Raw genomic sequence first — 16,457 nt, 5'->3', positions numbered from 1 at the left:
TAGAGCAACCTTTGGGAAGTCTCGTCCAGGGAATTTATTTCAAACCTAACTAAAATACCACATATAAAATATTGACTTAGATTACTTTATTATAAAATTACATAAATATGCACAATCATAAAAATAGGTGTAAACTCCACTGCTTATGCATACAGCTCTCATATAAGCAACTATAAAACCAAATCAATTTACAAATTAAATATAAGCAAACCCAATAAAATTCAAATTGACCACATTAAGTTAATGTGACATGTAGTACTGTTTTGTTTAAGCAAAATCACCAATGCGGAGCTTATTGATAAAAACATAACATCTTATTATTAACTCGGTTTTTCTGACTTTGTGCACGATGAACTTGCATTTGAATCATCATATCATTACTGATAAATTTATTTTTTAGAAGTGGAGCTTATTTAACTCCAGATTTATTCTTGGATGGGTCAATCAATGTAAGGGTGCACCCCTCCCAAATAAAAAACTATAATTTTAAAAAATTCTTTTAAGCAAATTAGTTGTTGCATATTGACTTATTTTCTGCTGTTGAACTGTAATAAGTTAGTTTGAACAAAGCATACAAGGAAAACACTTAAAATATGAGTACCATACAAATGCTGTACTCACTGACATGCACAGATTCTTTCAAGTTTAACGTTTCTATTTTTCTCTGTCACATGGTAGTGAGGAAAATTCTCCCAGTCCTTGTACTCTCCTGAACTAGCAGAAAATCTCCATCTATAGATGATTTGGAGGCATTATCTGGCCTTCACTTGGCAGGAATGTGATCACAAATAGAAACAAACCCATGCAGAAAAACTAGGGGGCCATGTTCAATTTTTAAGAGAATCATCATAACTCAGAAAATGCTTATATTCATTTTTAGAGATTATTATAAAAGTGGAACAGATCAAGGGAAAATAGAGATTAGGTGCTGCTGAAATGCCTACATTGCTCTTTGCAGAGAAAGTCAGTCCACATCCTTTCTTCTCAGCAGAGGGATGAAGAAAAACCACTCAGCCAGAGTTTCCACTTCCAGCTGTTCTCTATGGTTCCTTCTCCTTCCCCACAAACGACAGGAAAGGAGCGATCAGGTATGTTTTGACATTCGTTCACACCAATGTGCTACCTCTCTTGGCAGTTTTAAGACTTTTAATCCATTATTGTGGAAGGAAAGACTTTCCCCTCTCACTAAAGGAAATTCAATTTCAGACTCCCTGGACTGGAGGAGGAAACTGGATATGGGGATGGAGAGGATACTTAAGAGTGACTCTTTCCTTACAATATAAGCTATACTTAGGAATGAAATTGAACAGAATACAAACCTAATCTGAAATCTAACTTGCACTCACAGGTTAAGCAGGTGACCTGGTAACTGCTTAACCTGTGAGGTAACTCACAGGTTAAGCAGGAGAAAGCTGCTACCACATTAATCTCCCTCAAGACACCCTCAAGTCCCTTCTTCCCAATGTCCTCCTCTGGACCACAGCTGTCTCTGGCGTGAGGCTCTCTTTGTGTCTGCCTTTCCTCTTTCTGAGGCCTGTCAGTCAACTCTGTCCCATCCCAACAACTCTTCACCCAGGAAGGGAAAACATGCTCTAGGACCCCATCTGCTGTGAGGATGGGAGGCCCTGGGTTGACATGGAAAAGACATGAAGGGAACCTCGCCTCAAGAGAATTCCAAAAGCTGAGAAGTAAGATGCATGCCCTTTGTCTTTTGTGTGTGGCAATAATAAAGATACTAAGATGCTAAAGATTAAAAATACAGAATATGGTCTCCAAGTACACACTGATGTTTTTTTTAGCTATAAGAATGGTGAGCAGTGCTGATCAGCTAAATGAAAATATGTCTTGAGGATTTTCCCTGGTTAGTAATGCCACTCATTCAACTGGATTTTCTGATCTGAAGAGCTCTAAATGGCCAATATTCCAACGAAGTCAGACATGGCAGGATTTTTTTCTTTTCTTGAAGAGAAGAAAAAGAAAGAACAACATTACCATAAACTGGGATTAAGAACATACAACTTGGGATCCCTGGGTGGCGCAGCGGTTTGGCGCCTGCCTTTGGCCCAGGGCGCGATCCTGGAGACCCGGGATCGAATCCCACGTCGGGCTCCCGGTGCATGGAGCCTGCTTCTCCCTCTGCCTGTGTCTCTGCCTCTCTCTCTCTCTCTGTGACTATCATAAATAAATAAAAATGTTTAAAAAAAATTAAAAAAAAAAAGAACATACAACTTAAATATTTCATGCAAGACATGTTCCTAACTTCTTTCTGTGTAATGTTCATTGTTTTTCCTTCTCATTTTTACTTTTTTTTTTTAACTTTTCTGCCTCATGCTTTCAACAAATATTTATTAAACCCCTTTGATATGATAGGCTCTTTGCTAAGTGTCTCAGAGTTCAAAGATGAAAAACTGGTCTCTCATATTAAGGGACTTTCAGTCTAAAGGAGGAAACAAATAAGCTAAATAGCAAGACAGCAAATAATTTCAATATGGGACCATTCCTTTACTTGCTCCAGGCATCTACTTTCCTGTTACCTCCACAGAACAAGGCCCACCCTGTCTGCTAAGATTCTATAGTCCTTTCTGCTTAATATTTTGCAGAGAAGGGCATTTAGTCTATATGTTTGTGATCATGGAGATATAGACCTTTATATAAGGGCAACCAATCCACCTATTGATTGCAAGCTCTTTGTGCAGGGCTTGTATCTAACTGTCCACTTCATACACCAGGCACTTCACTGGGAAGGAAGTGTAGTAATACTCCCCTGCTGCCACCTGGTGCTTTATTTACACTAAATTGGGCTCACAATAGTGGATAATGCAACTGAAAATCATTTACCACACTCAACTCTAAAATGAAATCCCAGCCCCCCCCACACACACACACATGGACACACATGAATACACACTCCCCATGCACACGTATACACTTGCCCTCATTGCTTCCATCTCTGTTAGCCCAAGGCAGGTTTTCTGGGAAAGTGTATTCGACTAAGACTAGAGAATGGGGCAAAGGTGCCATGACTGGAAAATGTTTTTCCTCTGGATGACAAAAGTGCCTGCTGTGATGATGAATCCAACTGTAGAGTCAAGAGTTAGTGAAACAAGCTTTGGCCATCAGCTTGTCTGTTAACTCTTTGCCAAATATTTTTTAACACTGACTTCACGACAGGCATAAATGAAGTCTCTGGGGAATCATTGGTGGACAAGATGAGTACCTTCTCTGATCTAAAGGGGTAGAAAGTCCTGTTAACTCTTAACAAATAAATAAAATACTATCAGGCATGCATAAAGGCTAGCAAGAACATCAAATATGGGGATGTGACTAAGGTGCTGCTTCAGTGAAGTGGCCAGGGATGGCTGCTCAGAGGTCACATTTGAGATAAAGAGGTAATATTGATGGGGGGAATGGAGTGGCCATACCAAGATCTAGGAGAAGAGAATCGGAGACAAAGAAGCCCACACAGTTCTTTAGAAGAGAAAGACTGTGGTATCTTCGGAACAGGGGAAGGCCAGGGTGGTCAGAGTAACATGAGGCGAGTGATGGGCAAGTGGAGAAAGGGGAGACTGGTGAGAGTGGATTGTGAGATGCTTGGGGGACAGCAAAATAAGGTCTTTAGATTCAATCCTACATGCAAAGGCAAAACTGCTAGATGGATTTAAGCAAGGGGGTGCTCTGCTCTGCTTTTATGAATGATCATGGAGGATGGATTATAGGGAAAGTGTGGAAGTCTGAGACCAGTTAAGAGGCTGTGGCTGTAACCTAGATATAGAGAGGATGGTGTGTGTTCCAGCAGACAGTAGAGATGGGAGAAGTGTCAGCTTTGAGATATACTTTATAGGTAGAGCCTAAGGGTTTATTGAAATCCTAGATGCAGGGATATGAGTATAAGAAAGGAATCAAAGAGGGCTTTCAGAGTACCTAGGTAGTTGGTGGTACCATTTGCTAAGGTGAAGAAAGCTAAGATGTGGGAATATATTTGTGAGTAGGGAATCGATGGTTCTGTTTGGCCGTGTTATGTTTTAAATATCTGTTAGACTTCCAAATGGAGTAGACAGGTAGCTGCTAAATCTGGATCTCAGGGAAAATGTCCAGTGCAGATGTGGGCATCATCAGCATGTAGGTAGTACATGAGGCCATGTTTGCTCCCCTTACTCTGCTTTAGAGCTTCAAATAATACCCTTACCTAATATCCTGTATCCCAGCTCTCAGAAAATCATGTTTCTATTGGCAAGAATAGCAAAGTGAAAGATTGGATGGGGTGGTAAAATCTGCCATCCTAAAAAAGAAGCAACTCCAGGCACATACATAAGATGTCAGGCTTTGCAAGGGCTCTACTATCAAACCCCTTGTGTTGTTGGTGAGGAGTTCTGTGTGCAAAGAGGTGAAATGACCAGTGATGTCTCATAGCTGGTGTACACAGCAGACCCAGACCTTGAAAATACTTGTGCTTGCTGGCTACCACAGTCCTCTCAGCACTCCCTCTGGCTGCCAAGATGGCCTGATGGTATAGAGTTGGTGGGATGCACACAAGGTCAAGTATATGTACATCCCACAAATGAATGTAAAATGAACATTTTATTTTTTTAAAGATTTTATTTATTTATTCATGAGAGACACACAGAGAGAGAGAGAGGTACAGGCAAAGGGAGAAGCAGGCTCCATTCCATGCAGGGAGCCTGACATGGGACTTGATCCCGGGTCTCCAGGACCATACCCTGGGCTGAAGGCGGTGCTAAACCGCTGAGCCACCCGGGTTGCCCTAAAATGAACATTTTAATCCATATTTGGGATTTTCATTCTTTATCCTTCAAGAGTGAGAGTTCCAGATATAGCATAGAACAAATAGGACCAAATGTTTTTAAAAATAGCAGTACTCCGGAAACCAGTCTGTTCATCTCTGTCTCTAGGGCTCCTCCAGAGCCCCATCATCTGTCTTGGTCATCAGTGAAGGCCTTAGGGCACCTAGCTGCCAGATGCCCTGGGAGTTCACATCTGCCCTTTGTGAATATGGCAACAGGAAGGTAAGGCGCCACTCTGTGTCCTGCAAAGCACCGCTAGAGGGCTGCAGAGACTAGCAGTGACAGGTACCGCTGGCTGGCCAGTGAGACCCAAACAGGAGAACCAGTCATCATCACCTTGTGGCCCAACACTCCCTCCTTTTAGGTGAGGGAAGAAATTGGAATCTCAGAAAGATGAAGGCCACCGACTGGTGAGTGACAATCACAAGTCTATCACAGGTCCTCTGGTTCACAATTCAGTGTGATACAGCAGCAAGTGCATGAGGTTTAGAGCCAAGAATCCCTGGTTTTGCTGTGTTTCATTTTGTGTAGTTGGTCAAATTGCCCAACTTGCCTGAACATCAGTGTCCAGGTCTGTATTATGGGTAATAGTGCTCCTGCCATGTATGTATCATGTTAGGTCAGTAAGGCAGCAGAGTTGAGAGGCCTGCCGCTTACTGAATGTTTGCCAAAACCCCAGGACTTCCCCTCTTCCTGCTGAGGCCCTGGTTCCTCTCTGAGCTAGCCTATCCTCGCGAAGCAACTTTCAGTAATCAACCCAAATGGTCTCGCCTGTTTATAATTCGTTGCTTCATAGTGAAGTATGTAAGCAGCACTACCGAGCACTTAACAAAACCATAGGATATATATGTGTGTGTGTGTATTTATATATGTAAAAAAATATATATACATATATATACATATGTATATATATACATATACATATACACACACACACACACACACACACACACACACACACACGCACACACACATATAATTAGGAGGCTGGAAAAGAGCCTGTCATCCTTGTCAGTGTCCTAGGATTTGGATCCCAGGATCTTTTCACCCACCCCCAATCAGTGGATGTTTGTTGAGTTTGTTCAATGTACCAAGGAGTATGCTGGGAATTGAGAACACTGGGGAGGCCTGCCCCCAACACTAACCACCATTCTTTTTTTTTTTTTTTAATATTTTATTTATTTATTCATGAGAAACACAGAGAGAGAGGCAGAGACGCAGGCAGAGGGAGTAGCAGGCTCCATGCAGGGAGCCCAATGCAGGACTCGATTCTGGGACTGTGGGATCACGACCTGGGCTGAAGGCAGAGGCTCAACCGCTGAGCCACCCAGGAGTCCCACTAACCACCATTCTGCTCCAAGCATTGCCTATATCACCTTATTTATCTTAGCTCCTTTCTTCTCAAGACAGTCCTCCAGGTCAGGCCTCCTTGGCTTGATTTTAGAGATGAGGACCAGAGAGGTTAATTAACTTGTCCAAGTCCTACCAGCAAGTAAATGGCAATGCTGGAGTTTAAGCTCAGCTCTGCCTGTGCTTTTGCTGCGCCCCTTTTTATTGAGGTGCTTGCCAAAAATGAGAATGTGGGAAGTGCCATAAAAAGAAGGCCATGTGGAGTCTTGAAGGGAGTGGCTGCTCTGGAGGAAAGCTCAAAGTAGACAGGCCTGGAGGCAGGAAAAAGGAAAGAATTCCTACATACCTATTTGCAGTAAATGTGATGTACTGAAACATGATGTAGTTGGTATATGAGAGAAAGACACACACACACATGCACGCCCACGTGCACGCACACAAGCATGCCTAGGCTGATTGAATTCTCTAAAAGAATTCTTGCTGGAAGGAAGTAGGAGTCAAAAGCTGAAGTGAAGAAATCCAAAGTTGGAGTCATAACGCCGATGCACTTCACGACCAGCTCACCCAGGAAATTAATTTCACGTTGAGTTGTTCTATTACAAACCCTGACTGAAGTGTGTCCACAAGGTAAACAACGGGAAAGCCTCCAGGAGCTTCCCTAAAGCATGTAACATAGCCAGAGGCTGACCTGACCTAATTGGCAGAAGTAGATCAGAGGCCAGGGAAACCCAGTTCTTTTCCACTGACCGCAAGCCTGGCCAGCTGCCACTTAAGGATGCCATCCCAGTGGTCACACACAGCAGCTACAAGTCTACCCCTACCCTAACCCTCAGAGGTGCTGCTCACTGGCACATCAGTCATTGTTAGCACCTTCTGAACATGAGAGTCCAGATGCTCTTGCAAAGCAGTTCTGGAAATAGCCAGGCACCTGAGTATAACCTGATACAGGAAACATTCCATCAGATACAAAGCATACTCCTCCAAAAGGCAGGGAGAGGAAGTCATAATTAGAATCATTCATTCATCCAGCAGAACTGAGTCTCCAGCTATGAGCCAAATGTAGTTCTCAACCCTGGCTGGACAGAAGAATCACCTGGGGTCTTTTAAAAATACCAATGACAGGGTTCCACCAAAAACCAATTAAATAAGACTATCTGGGAATGAAGCCCAGGCCTTTGTATTCTTTAAAAGCCCTCTGGATGATTCTTATGTGGTAGAGAACCACTGCATTACATATTATATACAACAAACAACAAAATCACTGATCAGGCCTCAAGGAACTCACAGTTCCACAGAGCCCTACAGTTCGCAATGGTTTTTTTCCTGCAGGTGACCTTGATTGATCTTTACAACCAGCCTGTGTTAAAGTGAAAACCACAGGCCCAAAATGGCATCACTTGGGCCAAGCCAAGTCACCAAACCCCAGGTTTAATACCTAACCTAACTGCAGTTCCAACCTTCCCCAGAAATGTTAAGCCTTAGCCTGTCAAACAGGAATTTTCTGATAAACACCATTGAAGTCATCTGTCACAGGGGCCCTCTCCATCTCCTAAAGGAACATGAAGTAATCCACCTAATAAGACCCCTGCCTTTCCCCTGGGGGAATGTGCCCTTGCCTGGAACAATCTTTTTTTTTTTTTTTTTTTTTTGCTTATAACTTTCTTTCTTCACTGTTCTTCCTATAAAAAAATCTTCCATGTTCTACATCTTGAAGCATCTCTATTTGCTACACAGGATGCTGCCCACTTAATGAATTGTTTAACGAAACCAATTAGATCTTCAAATTTACTCAGTTGGGTTTTGTTTTTGAACGCCTGGGAGGGTGTTGTTATTGCCCATTTTGCAGATGGTGTAGCTGAGACTAAGAGGGAGCATACATGCCCAATGTCACGCAGCAGGTAAGCACCAGAGTGGGCACAGAAACTGGCTTTTCTGATTCTAAGACTCTTGCTCCATGTCACTGAGCAATGCACAGAGGAATTGGACTTGAGGAGAGGCTCAGTCCATGTTGTAACTACACCATGGCAGGGGTCAAGAACCAAAGGAACACATAGAGGCAAGTATTAGATGGACCTACTTGTCCCAGCAAATGTCCACTAACCAGTTAATGTCCATCAGTGTTCCTATAACTGTGTCTATGTTGATCAACTGCTTGTTTATTTAACCACTTTCATTAAGGACTTTTCTCGGCAACAGAGCCTGTGGCCAGAATAGTAAGTAGATACTTAAAAGATCACCTTGCCAGTCTCAGCAGTTGGTCTTGGGATATACTAATGACCCCTAAGAAGAATACAATTTATTGCACAAATTCTTAGGTTGTGAATGGTAGTACCAGCAGTTTTGCTGATTTGCTGGCCATGCATTAATGGTCAGTAGGTGTTTGAGGCGCAGCCTGTGTTAATAGAAAGAGGGAGACAGGTGCAGCATGTGGCTAATCTCAGAGGCTTTGAAATCTAATTCCCTCTCTGGGTGGTGGTTCAGCCTTATAAAACCTTTGCCTCTTTGGGTTACATACACGCAGTTTTGCCTACTCTGGAGTGGGCTATAACATTTCCAAGGTGGCCTCAGAAATACTGAGTCTGGTTTTCTAACGTTCTTTGGGAAGCAGGAATTCCTACTCTTCATGAGCAGATTGACTACCCTGTGCAATTTGGCTTGAACTCATCTCTGACCTGCTCTTCCAGCCACTCTTCTTCACTCCTACTGTCCATCACTAATAAAATGCAACCCTCTCATTTTGCAAACAAGGAGACTGCGGTCTTGAAAGAGACCTGGTCGGAGCCAAGTGAAGAGTGGTAAAGCTAGGACCAGCTGAGTGTCCAGGCCCCACCCTCATGCTCGGTCAGCACAGAAGCAACCAGGACTGACCCGCATTTGCACGTGTAGATCCCATTCCAAAGTCTAACTAGAGAAACTCCGTTTTCAGCCTCATTTAGACATAATACAGTACTCAACTAGGCTAATTTTATTTATTTTTAATTTTCCTTAAATGCATTTTTAAAAATAATCTCCACACCCAATGTGGGGCACAAACTCACAACCCTGAGATCAAGAGTTGCATGCTCCAAGTGGGCCAGTCAGGCTCCCACTCTACCAGGCTCATTTTAGTGGCCCTTATGCATGGGTTCAACCTTAGGCAACATCACAATGTAAGCAAAGCTTGTCTCACAACCCCTCACCTGTTTCAGGTCAAGAATAAAAAACTTCAATATGCTAATATGTATTACTAATACCTTAATATAGGCAAAACCCATGTTTTTAAAAAAGGATTTCACCTTCTATGTCAGCTATACTTCAGTGATAGGAAGGAAGGAAGGAAGGAAGGAAGGAGAAAGAAAGAAAGAAGAAAGAAAGAAGAAAAGTAAGAAAGAAAGAAAGAAAGAAAGAAAGAAAGAAAGAAAGAAAGAAAGAAAGAAAAGAAAGAAAAAAAGAAAGAAAAGATAAGAAAGACCCATTGGGAGAAGAATCCAAAAAAATAGAAGTCTAACAGCAGTAGTCTTGGTCTGTGATACCTGTATTCAGACCTTCTTGGCTCCTTCAATAACCATAAAAGTAACAATAATCAACATACCATTTAATCAACATACCAGTATGTTCCAGGTGGTATAAAATATGCTTTTATATATATTTAATGTTTTAGCCCATGTATAGCAGATCTTACTTTTTCTATAAGCAGATGAGGAAATTCAAATGCAGAGTGGGTAATAGCTTGCACAAGTTCACACAGTGAATAAGTACCTGAGCCAGAGTCAAGTGTGCCTGCTGAAAGACAGGATCTTTGTACCACATACATAAACCACATATACTCCTCCTCTTGAACTGAGGTCTTATACGAACAAGTGTCCAGAAACTGTGGATGTGGCAAGGCCTGCACACAGATTCAAGGATGCACAAGGGAGAAAAGCACCAGCCTCTAAGGGCTGAACATCTTGTAGTTCTCTTCTAGTTCCCACCGCCCACCCCAGCCCCCAACACTCCCATCCTAACCATTCATCTCCTTGTTAGTCATAGACCCTGGAGGGTGTGAGGGAAACACGCAGTTTGAGCACAGCCTGGCCCAACCCGGGAATGGAGCCTGATGCCTGTGACATTCATCAACTGGTTAATTTCAGAAAGGCATCCATTTGCACCAGCTGCTTAAAAAGCTCTCTGCCCTCAGGAGATGCTCAGCCAATCACAAAGCAAAGGCAGGGAGTTTTTCTGGTAACCATGTTCAACCCGGTGTCTGCTGCTTGTTTGGTTGTATAATTTCACTGGAGCTCAGGAGAGTGGAGAGTACAGTTAAAATGAATGATCTTATTTCCTTTAAATTATTATTCTTATATTTATGGCTTACATCCATTCTTAATGCACATGTGCCCTATTAACCTACAATCATGATTATGATGGTGATGGTCGTGATGAAAATGACTGCTATTGCTCTTTATATGGTGAGAGATGCCTGGCTGTTTCTGACAGATTCTCTCCAGGTGGCTTTATCTCATGTGTGTGTGTTTGGAGGGAGGGAGGAGGCAAAGTCCCCACAGGTCTGGGATCTGCTCCTGAACTCTTGTCAGGTCAGTTTCCAGCCTTAAGTGAGAAATTCCTTTTAGAAGTGATTGATTAACCAGAATGCAAAAACACTCACATAGAGAAGGACAGATTCTTCACCAATCCCCAGAATTAATTCTAAGGTCCCAAAAAGAGATCAAATGCTTTGTGATCACAGATTTGGAATAAAAGGCATGGGATGTCCTCAAGTGTGCAGGTGGGGACTGTGGAGGGCCAGCCCTTCCTCTACAGCTAATATTTATCAAGATCTCTCATTGTGTCAGGCACTGGACAGGAATGATCTCAAACTCTGCAAGAGACCTAAGAGAAGGGTGCCAGTTATCAACCCCATTTTGCAGGTGGTAAAGCAGAAGTTTGAGAGGTCAGCTTACTCATTCAAGTCCAGGTGCATCTATCCACAAAGCTAATGCTCAACCACCTGCACAGTCCTCTCTGTAGGGTTAGGACTTCTTAAAGAGCTGACATTTGTTCATTATGGGACCACCTTCTCCCTTGCATAGTACTGGAAACTTCTGACTGATTTTTGCTTACATGTTCCTTTTTACGGTCTCTATGTAAGCCAGCTGTCTGGCTGCATTTGATAGTTTATATTTTTGTTTTAAACTCAATGGTAGAGGGGCACCTGGGCAGCTCAGTTGGCTAAGTCGCCTATTCTTGATTTCGGCTCAGGTTATGATCTCAGGGTTGTGGGACTGAGCCCCAGTGAGCTTCGTGCTCAGCAGGGAGTCTGTTTGAGATTCTCTCCCTCTACCTTCCTCTGCCCTTTCCCCTGCTCATGTTCTCTCTGTCTCTCACTCTCTACATCTTTAAAATACATCTTTAAAATAAATAAACTCAATGGTAGATTGGAAAATGAATTAAAAATCAGGCAAAAAATATGTATAATATTTTGTAATATTATGTAAAATATGTATAATATACCATCAAAAAGTTGATGGTAGAAGAGTGGGGTTGGGAGATAACATAATATGCAGATGCTGCATTCATTCATTTATTCAACAATAAATCTGTGCTGAGTACCTACTGTGTGCCACCAACTGAGTCCTAAGAGCTGACAATAAAAGATGAACAGGACTTAGTCTATGCCCTCAAGCTTCCCACAGTATAGCAGAAGCAGGAATGGGAAACATTAATGATCCAATGTTCAGGGTGTTTGGAAACAAAGGAAAATGTATGTCTTGACCTTGCCAAAGTCTCTGGGTAGGGAAAGAGGTCTGGGAAGACTTCATCTATCTTCTATTAACACATTAATAACAGCATAAGATCAGTTGAAGAAGTTCATATTTTAAGTCCCTGTTTAGGACAAAGATGTCTTACCATGGCAAGTTTAGCTGATCCTTGAACAGTGCAAGGGTTAAGGGTGCTAACCCACTGCACAGTCAAAAACCCACATATAACTCTTGATTCCCTCAAAACTTTACTACTAATAGCCTACTATTGGCCAGATATCTTAAAGGTAACAGTCAATTGACACAAATTTGCATATTACATGTATTATATACTGTATTACTACAATCACGTAAGCTAGAAAAACGAAAATGTTATTGAGAAATTAAGGAAGAAGCTTTGTGCAGTGGCAGTATCGTAGCCAATGAGGTTTATCCAAGGCGCGATTATTGCTAATAGAAATTAAGGAAGAGAAAATACATTTATAGTACTGTACTGCAAAAAGCCTGCATGTAGCTTAACTGACTGGGTGGTTCAGTCAGTTAAGCCTCTGACTCTTGATTTTGGCTCAGGGCATGATTGCAGGGTTGTGAGATACAGTCCCATGTCAGGCTTAGTGCTAGGCATAGACCCTGCTTAACATTCTCTCTGTTCCTCTCTCTCTGCCCCTCCCCCTTTCTAAAATAATAAATAATGATAATAAATAAAATTAGAATCCATGTAAGTGGATCTGCACAGTTCAAACCCATGCTATTCAAGGATCAACTGTATTTAGAAATATTAGCTTAGAATTAAATAATAAGATATGCTGAAGAGGAGTTAAAAATGATAATAAACTGAGGCACCCGGGTGGTATAGTCGATTGAGAGTCCTGCTCTTGGTTTCAGCTCAGGTCATAATCTCTGGGTCCTGGGATCAAGCCCTGCATTGGCTCCACACTCAGCATGGAGTCTGCTTGGAATTCTCTCTCTCTCTCTCTCTCCTCCTCCTCCTCTCCCACTCTCCCCCTCCTTCCAGTGCTGTCTCCTTCTCTCTCAAATGAATAAAGTCTAAAGACTTTATTAAATAATAATAACAAGCTAACAAGTATGAAATCAAGCACTAACCTAAGCTTTTTTTAAAAAAAGAATTTTATTATTTACTTATTCATGACAGACACAATGGGGGGGGGGGGGGGGGCGGGCAAAGATACAGGCAGAGGGAGAAGCAGGCTCCATGCAGGGAACCTGATGTGGGACTCACTCCCAAGTCTCCAGGATCACTCCCTGGGCTGAAGGCAGAGCTAAACTGCTGAGCCACCCAGGCTGCCCACTAACCTTAGCTCTTTACATGTATTAACTCATTTAGTCCACACTAGAACCCTAAATTCTAGTAAGTATGAATACTATTCCCATATTACAGACTAAAAAACTGAGTCACAGATTGATACAGAAGGCCAGGTGATACTCATTAACTATGATGTATCTGGGTACTAAGATTAGAGCAAGGGGTCAAGAGGAGACATCAAATTTGAATTAGAACAACACTGCCACATATTAGTTCTATAGACTTGGGTCTTCACAGGTAAAGTGAACGGGCAGGTAGATAATTTCCGATTTGTTTTCAGTGTCAAACCCTAAAAATCCTTAACTTTGTTTCCAATGGAATAAAATAAGGAAGGGCAAGAGATGAGAAACAGAGGAAAGCAGACTAAGACCATCAAGGCTTTGGGAGATGCCTCTGGATCTTCTTAAAACCTGTACCCAGAAGGTAACCTAGAACAAAATGAATGTATGAAGGAAAGAACTTGTAGAGGATAAATGAAAAGCTCACTCAGAGATAGAAAAAAATTACTGTATACAGTATAGCAGAAAAGAAAGTAGAAGCATAGTTCATGACAAATCATCAGTGGGAGGGCAGCCCTGGTGGCGCAGCAGTTTAGTGCCGTCTGCAGCCCAGGGTGTGATCCTGGAGACCCTGGATCTAGTCCCACATCAGGCTCCCTGCATGGAGCCTGCTTCTACCTCTGCCTGTGTCTCTGCCTCTCATTCTCTCTCTGTGTCTCTATGAATAAATAAATAAATAATCTTTAAAAAAAAATCGTCAGTGGGAGAGCCAGGGGAACATGACAAGCAGACATGGATGGCCACCCTTCACGGTAGGGTTGCAAGATCATCAGTTCTGGCATCAGACTACCTCAAGATTGAATTCAGGCTCTGCTACTCTGTAGTGTGACCTTGGGCCAGTCCCCCACCCTCCTCTGGGCCTCAGTTTTCCTCATCTATAATATGGAGATAATATTAGTACCTTCCTCACAGAGTTGCTGACCAATAAGCTGAAATAATACACGTGTGGCCCTAGAATGTGGCAACGTGCTCTATGAGTTTAGCCATTGTTATTAATCCCAAATCAGTGGGAGACAGACAAGTAGCATTCCAGTCTTTTCATCATATCTGGCCTGATTATTCCTTGACAGAAGTTGTAGCAGTGGCAAGAGGCCAATGTGAACAGTCGATGAAGAAGATCCCTGATGAATGCTAAAGAACTGAGACTAGCTTTATGGAGAAGCAAACATCAAGGCGTGAGTCATTATATATATATGTAGGTGCATGAAGGCGCTCCCTCAAAAATGCCAACAAATTGTACCTCTTCATCTCATTTCAGGGCAGATGAGCTTGCTTCACATAGGAGGGAAGAATTTCCTGATAAGGGATTAGGTATAGAGTTCTAAGCAAGAAAGGGTACCTGTTTCCTACTTTGGGGGGCTTAAAATATAAATACATACATTCTTACCCTGCTGAAGAGGGGCTTAGCCAAGGCCCAGTGGTGACTGGTAGATGATTCCCTCCAATTTTTAGGCCTAAGAACCTAGCATTGAACCCATTCTAGTGGTTGCTTTGATTCTATTTTTCTCACACTCATCACCCCTGGAGCTGAGCACTTACTGTGTGCCAAGCATCCTTCAAGGTCCCACATTTCAGCTATATTCCAGACCCCTTCTCCTTGCTGGACCTTTCTGAAATACAGTTGTGCACATGTGCATTCAGTTCCCATCCAATCTCCATTCTTGTCCATCCTCCAGGAGCTCATTTCTGACACACAAGCACATACTCAAGTCAGCCATAATGTGATGCACTTCCCTCGTGTCTGTGCCTAAGGATGGGCTGGTGGAGACAGTGTGATGCAGGTTCAGACACTGAGAGCCTCCCCAGAATCTGGGTCTCCACATTCACTCCTAGCAAGGAGGGCCCCAGAAATCGTTAGTGCAGTGCACGGACTTCCCTCAATTTCTCAGGTGCTGAGTAATGGGGGGTAAATTAAAGAGAAGAATCATATAAATAGACCACTTGAACAAATGATCATATTCACACATAGGAAACACAAGAGCAAATGAGAACAACAGGGGAACCCCGCACTAATGAGACCGGAAGGCTGTTTCAGTTTCTGGGCTCTGCTCTGTGGAGAGAGCAGAGCAGTTTTAAAAGGGCAAAGCGACTCAGTTGCAGGAATGTCCTGGGGGAGAGAATCCCACCAGGACCAGCTATTATTAAGCTGTCATGAAGGAGGTGGGGAAAGGCTGATGTGTGGACTGTTCTGAGAACAACCCAATGCTGGGTCTGATCAGATATCATCCTCTTAATGCTGCCTGGTTTTGTTGTTGTTGTTTTTTGTTTTTGTTTTGTTTTGTTTTTTTGAGAAATAAATGCCCAGGGTTACCCTGCATCTTTGCAAACTCCCCAGCGAGCCAGCCCCAGTCTGGGCTTGTGCTTGGGCAGGGGCGAGAAGTGTAATCTGACGCCACCACCTGCTGGCTGGCTGGAGGGCTGGCTGGAGGGCAGTAGGGAAGGAAGGCGGTTGTTTGAGAATCTTTGTAAAGGCTTTGCTTCCTCCCTGTCCCTTCCCTCTCCTCCCACATAATTGCTTATTCCTCTGGCAAAACCCTGATCCTCAGTGCGAAAGTTCTCCGCGTATAAAAGAGGGGTGATAACATTTGTTACCCACTTTTTCGATGTCTTGCAAGGTTTCATGTTTTAATAGTTATAAAGCATCTTGAAGTTCAGCAAAAGGTGACCATTTGTAAACACCTTGAACTGTCATTGACAACTGATATTTAGTGAGCAGAGACTCAGGAACAGAACGTGTGCTTGATATTATATGTCATCTCCTTCAGGCTTCACGATGGCTTGGTAAGGAAGGTATTGCTATCTCTACCTTTCTGGCAAAGAAAAAAAAAAGCTTAGAAAAATGAAGTAACTTGTATACATTTATAGAAGTAAAAAGAGTCTGGCCCTGAAGTTTTCCCAATATATGGTTCAGCCTTTCCATGTACTTTGGATTGTGTCTCCTTGGACTTTCTATTCATTTATCCAATGACTATCCACTGTGTGCCAGGTATTCTTCATGTTATGTTTTTGTCTCCTCTATATCTGTGTGTATGTCTGTGTCTGCTTTTCTGTATCTTCCTCTGTCTCTTGGTCTCACACACACACACACACACACACACACACACACACACACACACCCTGAGCCAGGTGGAAGGCAGCCGGGTTATGGATGGCCAGTAGTTCTGGGCCCTACCCCACAGAGCCCTTCTCCCTGTCCTCCTTC

The 16,457-nt window shown here is 42.8% G+C and overlaps 1 pseudogene; it reads left to right on the top strand.

Moving 5' to 3' along the window:
* The first annotated feature begins 12,265 nt into the window (after window positions 1-12,265).
* On the top strand, window positions 12,266-12,337 carry LOC112907798 (U4 spliceosomal RNA; annotated as a pseudogene).
* The last annotated feature ends 4,120 nt before the right edge of the window (window positions 12,338-16,457 follow it).

Source organism: Vulpes vulpes, chromosome 8 (genome assembly GCF_048418805.1).
Source record: "Vulpes vulpes isolate BD-2025 chromosome 8, VulVul3, whole genome shotgun sequence".
Classification (NCBI taxonomy): domain Eukaryota; kingdom Metazoa; phylum Chordata; class Mammalia; order Carnivora; family Canidae; genus Vulpes; species Vulpes vulpes.
The sequence above is the reverse complement of the archived record's forward strand: the minus strand, read 5'-3'. Positions and strand labels throughout refer to the sequence as shown.